The sequence below is a fragment of the Convolutriloba macropyga genome, chromosome 5 (genome assembly GCF_964194025.1).
Source record: "Convolutriloba macropyga chromosome 5, txConMacr16.3, whole genome shotgun sequence".
In the NCBI taxonomy this organism is placed as follows: domain Eukaryota; kingdom Metazoa; phylum Xenacoelomorpha; order Acoela; family Convolutidae; genus Convolutriloba; species Convolutriloba macropyga.
This window is the reverse complement of record NC_134472.1, coordinates 2,333,933-2,345,581: the sequence shown is the minus strand read 5'-3', so window position 1 is coordinate 2,345,581 and position 11,649 is coordinate 2,333,933. Positions and strand designations below refer to the sequence as shown.

The 11,649-nt window shown below is 32.5% G+C and overlaps 2 protein-coding genes across 4 annotated transcripts in view; one reads left to right on the top strand and one right to left on the bottom strand.

Annotated features, from left to right (window-relative positions):
- LOC142339038 (methylglutaconyl-CoA hydratase, mitochondrial-like) overlaps nt 1-11,649 on the bottom strand; it is a 398,030-nt gene that overhangs the window by 236,293 nt on the left and 150,088 nt on the right. The window lies entirely within an intron of this gene.
- LOC142339036 (gamma-aminobutyric acid receptor subunit pi-like) overlaps nt 1-11,649 on the top strand; it is a 62,088-nt gene that overhangs the window by 14,724 nt on the left and 35,715 nt on the right. The window lies entirely within an intron of this gene.

Sequence of the window (11,649 nt, the reverse complement as noted above, 5' to 3'; positions counted from 1 at the left end):
CTAATTGCAATGTTGAAGCAGTTTTTTGGTATGCTAAAACAAAAATGATTTACCATTTTCTCGTTGCACCTCAAAAGTGAGAATTTTTCCTATCTGTGAAACTTTGTTCTTTGAGAGACCATTTGAGAAGCTTCAAAGTTACCGCTTTTTTTTAGCTCTGCAATCTCCAAAATGATTGTACACTCTGTAATATTTATTTCACAGTTGTTGAATTGTTTAAGCAATGCGAAACCTAATGTCAGATTAGCAAAAATTGCGGTGGGTGAACGATTTTATATATTTTACATATAATTTTATTTTTTAAATTTTTTTCGATTTCAGATTTTAGTTTTTTTGTTTATAAATATTAATTCAATGGCAGTTACATTATAATTACTAAGGGACCGTATGATTCATTATTGACTGTGGTTCAATGTAACTTTTTTGTTATCGAGCTGTTCTTAGTCACGTCGAACTTTTCTCGAGCATTGTAAATTAACATGAAGAATACATCAAAATCAACGACGTGAATCTCCTGAAACATTTTTTTGATTGTTATTATTAGGCTATGATTATTATTTTCCGTTTGCGTGGTGTTACTCATGTCATAATAAAGTGAAATTTGTGACGAAATTGATTTTTCGTTAATTTGCATATGTGATATTCATGCAGCAATACACCAGAACAGAAGAGGATCAGAAGGGTTGCACTTTAATCAGTTATTACTTGCGTAGAAATATTACTTGCTGAATATAGAAAATTAATGATTAGGCCTTCATGTTTTTCGGATTAATTGGCCGCATAAGTTTGTTCGTGCATCCCTGAATGAACAAAAAAACAGAAGAAATGTTTTCTTGGCTCGTAAGAAGATGCAGGTACCATTTTCAGGGCGAGGTCCCGGAACAAAAAACTAGTTTATCTTTGGGTGCACAACTAGTTTATCTTTGGGTGCCAGTTTTAATTATAGGAGTTAGATCCATAATCAGAGGTTAACCTGACAACCTGTCTGCGACCCAAAACCGTCTGTTCCTTACATGTCTTGGGTCGCGGACTCTTTTTATTATGGGATGTGTTGATGATAATCTGTTGTTCAATATCTTTATCTGTTATGCCTTTTTGTAGGTGCGTTCGTGGGACTCGATCCAGAGTCTGTTTGGGAAGCTGAAGGTGGCTGAGGAGAGTAGATTCATAGTGATAGCAAGTACTAAGAAGACCCTGGCCATCCTCAGGGCTGCCGAGGAACTGCAGATGTTGTCACAGACATACCATTACATCATCGCCAACCTTGTTAGAATAGCTAAACTATGCCTTTAATTGTTTTTACTTTTACTTTTTTGCGTGTTTGGCCTCAGTTAATAGTTAATTCTTTTAGACATGATTCTTTTAGAACTCTCCCTTTTCCATAACGCGCCGCAAATATTATACCTCCATCTTAATCTAAAGCTTGCCTCCATCTTTTGCTGTACAATTATTCTCCTGGGGGCGTTCCCAGTATCCCGATGCTACTCTATAATTGGGTAGTTTTCCAAAACAGAACCCTGTTATTGAAACTTGAATTTTATAGCAAACAGTACAATTTAAATATCACGCGACAATACATAAACAACCACAGAATTTACGAGTACTACTGCAAAATTATGACAAAGCAAAACTAAATGATTAATGATACTAAAATCTAAAGAGGTTGAATTGAACTAAATGCTGCTATTCATGTAATATTCATGTTATTTTACCAGTTCGAAACTTGAGAAAAAATATACAAGTCAATTCATCGCAATAAGCTACAAAATGTCTACATAGAATATTTTTTCCTCTACTGTAGAATAATCTGTCTACTTTTGTCAATATGAACACTACAATAAACTCTTAGAAACCATTGCAAATTATCACTGAAGAGCATTAGGTGCTCAAGCAGTTCATAATGCACTTAAAAGAACCGTTTTTAATGTTGGTTGTAAGGTATTTGTTATGAAAATTGCTAAAAAGTGCAACAAAATTGAATTTTATTTTGAAAAGAAGAAAGTTGTTTTGTCGTTTATATCGCACAACACGCAATTAAGCAAACTAAAAACTGAACGTAGGAGTAACAACGTCAAAAATTTGCACTTAGTATCACAACAAACTCTGGATATGCCAAAAACGTATTGAAATCAACAAAAACGTGTAAAACCTGTTTATAAAGAAAACACTTCTTTCTGCTCAAAAAATCATTTAATGTTGCTATAAATTCTTATAAACCTTTGCAAATTATCATTGACAAACAATAAAGGCCCCGACAATTGATAATATAACTAACAGGATCGTTTTTGTTGGTGTCTGATAGGTAACTGTTAACAAATTTGCTTAAAAAACGCAACAAAATTCAATTTTCTTTGAAATGAAGTAAATTATTGAGCCGTTTATGTCGCAGGAAACGCAATTTATTGGACTCAGAACTGACAGAAAGACAAAAGTCGTCAGTACCTTGCGTTAGTTATTACAGAAAACTCTGGATTTTCCAAAAATACATCATAATCAAGAAAAACTTGTAAAACCTGTTTATAACGAAACCACTTTCTTTTGCTAACAAAACTCATTGAATCTTTCTAAAAAGTCTTGGAAACGTTTTCAAATTATCACTGGCAAACGTTGAAGGCCCAGTCAATCCATGATACAACTAAAAGGACCTTTTTCCGTGTTGTCTAATATGTAATTCTTATGAAATTTGCAAAAAATACAACAATAGTCAATTTTCCTTGAAAAGAATAAAGTTATTGAGTCCTTTATGTCACACAAAACGCTATTCAATAAACTCAAAGATCAAAAAAAGACCGACACCGTCAGTACCTTGCATTTAATATCACAGAAAACTCTGGATGTGTCAAAAAAGAATTATATTCAAGAAAAATTTGTATAATCTGTTTATAAAAAAAAAACAGTTCTTTTTTGCTCAATAAACTCATTGAATCTTTCTACAAACTCTTAGAAACTATTGCAAATTATCACTAACAATCCTTTGGCGACCAGGCATTCCATTATACAACTATAAAGACCGGTTTTCTTGTTGCAAGATATGTAATTGCTATGAAATTTGCAAAAAAAATGCAACAACAGTCAATTTTCTTTGAAATTAAGTAAATTATTGAGCCGTTCATGTCGCACAAAACGCAATTTATTAGACTCAGAATTAAAAACAAGATAATCGCCGTCAGTACTTTGCTTTAAGTATTACAGAAAACTCTGGTTGTGCCAAAAATACATCATAATCAAGAAAAACTTGTAAAACCTGTTTATAACGAACTCACTTTTTTTGCTAACTAAGCTCATTGAATCTTTCTATAAACTCTTAGAAACGATTGCACACTATTACTGGCGAACGTTGAAGGCCCAGTCAATCCATGATACAACTAAAAGGACCGTTTTTTGTGTTGTCTAATATGTATTTGTTATGAAATTCGCAACAAATATACAACAATAGTCAATTTTCTTTGAAAAGAATAAAATTATTGAGTCCTGCAAAACGCAATTTAACAAACTCAAACTTCAAAACAAGACAAGCTCCGTCAGTACCTTGCATTTAGTATCACAGAAAACTCTGGATGTGTCAAAAAAGAATAATATTCAAGAAAAATTTGTATAATCTGTTTATAAAAAAAAAACAGTTCTTTTTTGCTCAATAAACTCATTGAATCTTTCTACAAACTCTTAGAAACTATTGAAAATTATCACTAACAATCCTTTGGCGACCAGGCATTCCATTATACAACTATAAAACCGGTTTTCTTGTTGCAAGATATGTAATTGCTATGAAATTTGCAAAAAAAATGCAACAACAGTCAATTTTCTTTGAAATTAAGTAAATTATTGAGCCGTTCATGTCGCACAAAACGCAATTTATTAGACTCAGAATTAAAAACAAGATAATCGCCGTCAGTACTTTGCTTTAAGTATTACAGAAAACTCTGGTTGTGCCAAAAATACATCATAATCAAGAAAAACTTGTAAAACCTGTTTATAACGAACTCACTTTTTTTTGCTAACTAAGCTCATTGAATCTTTCTATAAACTCTTAGAAACGATTGCACACTATTACTGGCGAACGTTGAAGGCCCAGTCAATCCATGATACAACTAAAAGGACCGTTTTTTGTGTTGTCTAATATGTATTTGTTATGAAATTCGCAACAAATATACAACACTAGTCAATTTTCTTTGAAAAGAATAAAATTATTGAGTCCTGCAAAACGCAATTTAACAAACTCAAAACTCAAAACAAGACAAGCTCCGTCAGTACCTTGCATTTAGTATCACAGAAAACTCTGGATGTGCCAAAAAAGAATAATATTCGAGAAAAACTTGTAGAACCTGTTTTAAAAAACACTTCTTTTTTGCTCAGTAAACTCAATGAATCTTTGTACAAACTCTTAGAAACCATTGCAAATTATCACTAACAATCCTTTGGCGACCAGTCATTTCATTATACAACTATAAGGACGTTTTTTCTGATAGGTAATTGTTATGAAGTTTGCTGAAAAGTGCAACAAAAGTCATTTTTCATTGAAAAGAAGAAAATTATCAAGTCGTTTATTTCTCGCAAAACGCAATATAATAAATCAAAACTGACAATAAAACAAACACTGTCAGAATTTTGCAATCAGTAGCCCAAAAAAACTCTGGATGTGCCAAAACTTCATCGTAATTCATCAAAACACAAGTAAAAAATAATCGCGGTTTCTGATTCAAAAGCGTACCAACGATATGTTCTCTTTCAGTTGAATTTATTTTTTCTTTTCGGAATTTGAAACCGGGAATTTTTTTAAGGCAAAAAAAAGTTAATCTTGCAAGATTCTTGCAGGATTCTTGCAAGATTAACTTTTTCTTGCAAGATCTTGCAAGATTAACTCCGTCTTGCAAGATCTTGCAAGATTAACTCCGTCTTGCAAGATCTTGCAAGATTAACTCCGTCTTGCAAGATCTTGCAAGATTAACTTTTGTTCTCGACTAGGGATACTCTTATTGGTATTGGGCTTGTTGAACACTTGAGTCAAACTTTTAGCCTGCATGAAAGCTGAAAAAAGCGGAAACAATATGCTACAAATCTGTGAGAAGCGTTTTGTCCTTCTAAGTGGGGAGTGAGATCGCTTACCATTCCATTAGAGAATTTTAACATTGTACCACGTCATTCGCCACTGTCTTATGAAAGTATAATAAGTTTTCTGTGGAGTAAGACACTGTACGCGGGGACGCAAACTTTACAGAGTTAAAGTGGAAGAAGAAGAAGAACAGGGGCATCATTGAAGTGGAGAAAGGTACGGTGGAAGTATTGCTTGATGCCGCAGAAGAACGCGAACAGAATGCCACAGCAGGTGATTTGTGGTTAAATCGTTCTAACATTAATGGCTGTCCAATTCCCAACCGCGAACGTGCAACCCTGGTTGGAATAGCGGACAGAAAAAGGAAAGTCGGAAGCACTTTCCTCTGGGATTCTCCTTTGCTCAACACTTTTGAGACTGTCACCCTCTACCACAGTCATTCAGGAACCCAACCAACAAAGCAGGACGTAAGTGTAAAACATCGGAAATGACAAAATTCGGAAGGCGTGAAGAAAGAAAAATAGCCTTAGTAACGTACTCTGCTAGGAAAAAGAAAACTATCACGGAAAAGCCAGTCGAACTGTTAGTATCAAAAACAGGATTTTCAGCGAAACGAAAGTGGAACGGTAAGAAAAAAATAAAGCATTCCAAACGGGACAACGTTTGTTATAGTGGTATCATCAACGCACTCAAACATTGCTCGCGCAATGTGAGTCAGTTTTCTTGAAAAGCCCGAGAAAAATCTTCCACCGAGTGCTCCGTCAATCAATGTGCCCCCAGCCATTCAACTTGCACCACAGGGAATGAGCAAAAGCGATGGACAAGGACCTTCAAACGACCCATTTTCTTTATCTACTCCACAAGCAACCAACCTCAAGTACTTCTCAGACTAACAATACGGTTTTCGCAGAAGCGTGATAAAAAACAGGTGCCAAAAGAAGCGAAAATCCCTACCAATTGCCACAAAAATGGCATCGAATAATCAAGTTTGGGCGAATTCACAGCTTCAGCACCTCATTGTTTCAAATATGCACTTTCTTCAATGAAGAATGTTTTTGGGGATGCGCAAAAATTTGCGTTGGCACAACAAGTTTCTCCAGACTTGTCACCTGAAATTGGTTTCCTCCCCAGCAATCAATCCCTATGCCCATCAGATCTTTTACCTAATTGAACACATAGTTCTGAATTGTCACATAAAAAAAATGTCCGGTTAACATTCACAATGTTAAGTTTTGTAAACTTTCAAACTGATTTTAAAGACATTACTCAAAACTGTTCAACGCTCATAAAGTTCATATGAACTATTAATTTATCACTATTTTTGATAAATAGCAAACACTTTTTAATTATTATGAATCCAGGGAAAAGTATTAAGTTTTGAAAAAGTTGTTTGTTTTTTTTATTGTGGAATAATAATATCTTTTGAGGAGTAATGGGGTTCGGTGCTACATTAAAATTCCTAATCTAGTTTAATCTCCCCAATCAAAGTTATTATTTTTTTTGAAGTGAGTTGCCGTAGCAAGTCTCCACTTCATTTAGTTTAAAATTACAGCTACTTGAAAACTCTTCATTTTATTTCAGTTCTGCTTCTGTTTTTTTGCTCCTTATCTTAATATTATAAACCGAGAACAGTCAGACAATTAACTCCTAAGTGTTTCGAATTCCTCCATGTAAAATCTGTTCTGGTAACTGATTTGTCTAAAATTTAACTAGAGATGCAATCCTAGAAATCAGTGTCCAAATTGTGCCTATGCAAAATCTCTAAGTGTACTTGGAGAGTACAACAAGGGAAAAAGTGAAAATGACAAAAAAACTACATAAAACACTACAAAGAACTCATTTATATCACTAACAACGCTTTAAAGAACGTATTCTGATCGGCCAAGTTTTTTGAACAAAAAAAGAAGAGGCCTCGTTGGTTGAGTATAGATTTCCTCCCCAATTATGTGACGTCGGATCAAAAAAAGTTTGAAAACTAACGATTTACCTCAAAAAAGAGAGGCTCAAAAATTTTCTTAACTAAATACCTGTAGTAGCGATATGCCTAGGGACTTCATATAACAATGAAATGTTGTGAGTAGAGTGAAAGTAAATGCCTATCAAAGCATTTCATTGGATCTAAAGTGAGATTATATGCTTCCTTCGAATAATTATTCAGGTTATATAAATGATAAAAAGTGAACTGTAAGTGAAAAAATATTTTTAAGAGTAACTTTAATGAAAAATGACGATTGTATGTGATATATGTTTAATGAACATATATCACATACAATCGTCATTTTTCAAGTATACAATTTTTTTCAAGTATTAAGCCTTAAAATGTTTTTAAACAAATATGTATATACTTAGGGGCACTTCATGTAACATTGAAATGTGGTGTATCCTATCAAAAGTATCTGCGTATCATATGATATCTTTGGATCTAACGTGAAAATGGAACTTTCTCACATCTAAATACCCAGGTTAAGGAAGGGATTAAAAATCTGAATTGGAAATAAAGAAAGTTTTTTTTAGAGTGATTTTATTGAAAAATGACGATTATCGATTTATTGTTGATTACTATTTTGTTTTTTAAGTATTAAGCTTTATGCTCACAATATTCAGATGCGTTCAATAGGCGAACACTGTCTGATGTTTCAATAAATGTTTCACGTTGATGTGCTACGAAACAAAACATTATCTCCTTTGAAACGAATCTCTTACTTTACACATTCTTAGTGAGAATATTTGCCAATTCCCAAAAACTATCAAAATGAAAGATTTTTATATTCATTAAAAGAAAGTTGACTATGATATCACAAAAAATATTTGGTTTTGACTCAAAAATTTTTTGAGAAACATTGACTATATAATGCTTGACATTTTGTTCTACATGATGGCTTCTTTTGAGTACGGTAAAATTTTTTTGAAATTGCTTTGAGGAGTTTTTTTAAAAAGAGATATTTCTCCATAAAATTATCAATCTGATAGGAAATTGGATTCACTAGTTAAAAGGATTTTCGTCTGGTTTTTGATTTGATTTGATTTAAAAAAAATTAGGAACGTTCTATTTTTGCTAATTATTGTCTTTTCTTTTAATCATATAAATATCTGGGATCGTCAACCTTTCTATTAACTAAATTCTTATCATTAGCCTTTAGCAAAAGTTTTTTCTCGAGTTTGACACTATTTGCTTCCAAAAAACTATCTACGCTACTTGTCAATTGAGGAGTTATAATTTATTTTTTGTTCCGCACGCGGAATTCAAATTAATGGTCAATGTCCAAATCTCCTCTTTCCTTTTAATTATCCTCTTGACGCAAAATGGTTATTGATTAATTATTGGGCACACCACAGGTGGTATCAATCCCCGTTGTTGAGAAGTTCGATCTGGTATTCAGACTTACTTCATGTTTCACGAGCTGGCAAACTCTTTCTTATAATAATAATAATAACAATAATAATAATAATAATAATAATAATAATAATAATAATAATAATAATAAAAAATAATAATAATAATAATAATAATAATAATAATAATAATAATAATAATAGTAATAATAATAATAGTAATAATAATAATAATAATAATAATAATAATAATAATAATAATAATAATAATAATAATAGTAATAATAATAATAATAATAATAATAATAATAATAATAATAATAATAATAATAATAATAGTAATAATAATAATAAAAAAAAATAATAATAAAAATAATAATAATGAATTGCTCTGCTTCAAGTGAAAATGTTCTTGTCAAAATTCTGTTTAAAACTAAGAGATCCAAAAAGACAAATTGATATGTGATCGGAAGTACATTTACTGATCGAAGACAATCATTGTATTCTTTATCAGTAAAATCACTGTTTGATTGTATCCATTTTAAAATTTTCTCTGAAGCCTTTCCATTTGCCTGACGATAGTTTTACTGTCATACCAAACATTTGATCCATAAAACAAGATCGATATTATGTAAGTTTTGACTAGGTTGCATTTGATTGACAATTTTGTTTCACTTGGAATTGTTCTCTTTAGATAATCAAGCTTCTGATTTGCTTTTGTAGAACAAAACTTCAGTGATAAACACATATTAATTTTTCTGAAAAATATATGCCCAAGTCTTTGAAGTGTGTTTCCTGTGAGACGGTTCCATTGCTGGGAAGACGTAAAAGTTGCTTGTTTTGATTTTTACGTAATGAAAAATGCACGTTTTTAAACTTATCGAAATTGAAGTTTAACCGATTCTCCTTGCTCCAAACAGTAGCATTTAAAATATCTTCTTCCAGCCGTATTTTATTGTCTACAGTGCTGACAATTTTTGTGTCATCCGCGTATGAATAGAACTCACTGACAATTATTTGGTGTAGGTCATTTATATAAACGGAAAAAAGAAACACTGTAAAAATTGACCCTCGAGGCCCAACGCTGGTGATTGGTCGAAAGTCCAATTTTCCGCAAGATATTACAATCCTCTGCTGTCGATCAGTTAAATATGACGCGAAAAACTTCAAGAAAGGACTGTCAAATCTCATTCGACATAAGTTTAAAAGTATGATAATATAATTACTGGTATCAAAAGCCTTTTGATATATTTAGATACACTGTCATTGGCATTTTGTTTGCTTCAAGTAACTCATACAACCTGTTGCAGAAGAGAAGTAAATGAGTGATGGTTGAATGATTTTTCCTAAAACCTTGTTGCTCTATGCAAAGCTTTTGTTGCAGAAAGATCGAGAACTGTTTATACACCACACGCTCAAATAGCAGTGACAAGGAGCTAAGCATGGCAATCGGTCGTTAGTTCTTGAGATCTAAGTTGCTACCGCTTTTGAAATGGGGTCGTACATGCACTTTTTTCCACAAACTGGGAAACTCACATTTGCTTACACAGCAACTGAAGATAAACAAAAGTTGATTCGAAATGTACGGTAAAGCAGACTTCAAAAATTTTGGGCTGATTCCATCAGAAGAGTTAGCACCACTACGTATGTATTTGATTTCCTCACTCAGAGCCACTTTGCTAAACTGCAAATCATCAAGAAAAATCTCTGGACTTTGGTTAAATGGAATGACAACTTTAGAATCGTCTTGACCAAAAACAGAAGCGAAAAAATTGTTATAACGTTCTGCAATGCTCTTGTGCCCAAAAACTTCTTTTTCCATGTACACCATTTTCTCAGGCAGATCTGCTGTTTTATTATTTGTCTCATTAGTTTATTTGCATCGTTCGTTGACCAGACTTTGCTTTTTTTGCAACGAATTGTTTCTTGTCATCATTTAGAGAAATCACTTTGATTTTTGCGCTTATAGATTTTTACAATGAAAAATATCATGAATTCAACGTAACAGTATAACAGCCGCTGGTTTTGAACTAATATTTTTAACTAATTTCAGCAACAGTTATACAGAAAAAGTTTTTTTCTGATGAGACAAATTTATTTTTCCATGTTTAGAGAAGATCATTACGAGATATTATATGATGAGATGTTATACAAAAATATTACATGATTGGATATCAAACGAAATGTGTTGCAAGTTGGTTGAGCCAAGAATTATGTTCTCAAAAACTTGGTATTGCAAAGATCTTTTGGAGTCAGAGAGCACTTTTGACACGAATGTTGATCTCAATTTATGTCAGTTTTTTTTTTTAAATTTCTATAAATAAGCACTAATACGATATGTGCTCCTGCTGTAAAATAGGCCGGCATTCGGGCCTACGCATCGTCTCTAAAGACTTATCAAATGAAATAGAAGCCTCAAAAAAATTGAACAAATAGCTACATACTTAGGGGCACTTCATTTAACAATGAAATGTGTTGTATATTATCAAAGTCTACTGGGTATCATAGGATTTCATTGGTTCTAACGTGGGAATGATTATGCAAATGATTAAAAACCTGAAATGGAAATAAAAAAGTTTTTTACAGAGTGATTTTAATGAAAAATGATGATTATCGATTTAATTTTGATGAACATATTTGTTTTCATGTATTAAGCTTTATAGTCACAATTTTCAGTTGCATTTCTTAGGCGAACACTGTCTGATGTGCTACAAAATTCGCATGTTGATGTGCTATGAATCAAAAAATTATGTGCTTTGAAATGAAATTCTTATTTTGCACGTTTTTTATTGAGATTATTTGCCAGTTTCCGAAAACTACCAAAACGAAAGAACTTTCAATTATTTAAAACGGAATTTTTTTTTCGACTGTCGATGTTTGCTACGAGAGACTTATTATTGACGCACAATAGGTTTTGGAAACCCTTGACTATATAATGCTTGACCTTTTGTCCTGAATGATGACTGCTTTTGAGTATGGGAAATTGTTTTGAGATGTTTTTGGTCAAAATATTTGATAGTAAGCGGTTGTGGTATAATTAGGAAGTCGGTTTATATTCAGTATCAGTGTATTTGTTCATTTGGTACCATTTTTCGTTTTTCGCGAACCAATCAAATTGTATACTATAACAGAATCACTGTTCGGCTTCGGAAGATTATGTCCTTAATGCAATGGAAATCTTGATGGGAGGGGTTGGTACTTTATCTGCAAATATTACTGAAGATCCTTGATTGCCCGGAAATTGAAAGATCTTTATAGTTAGTTGA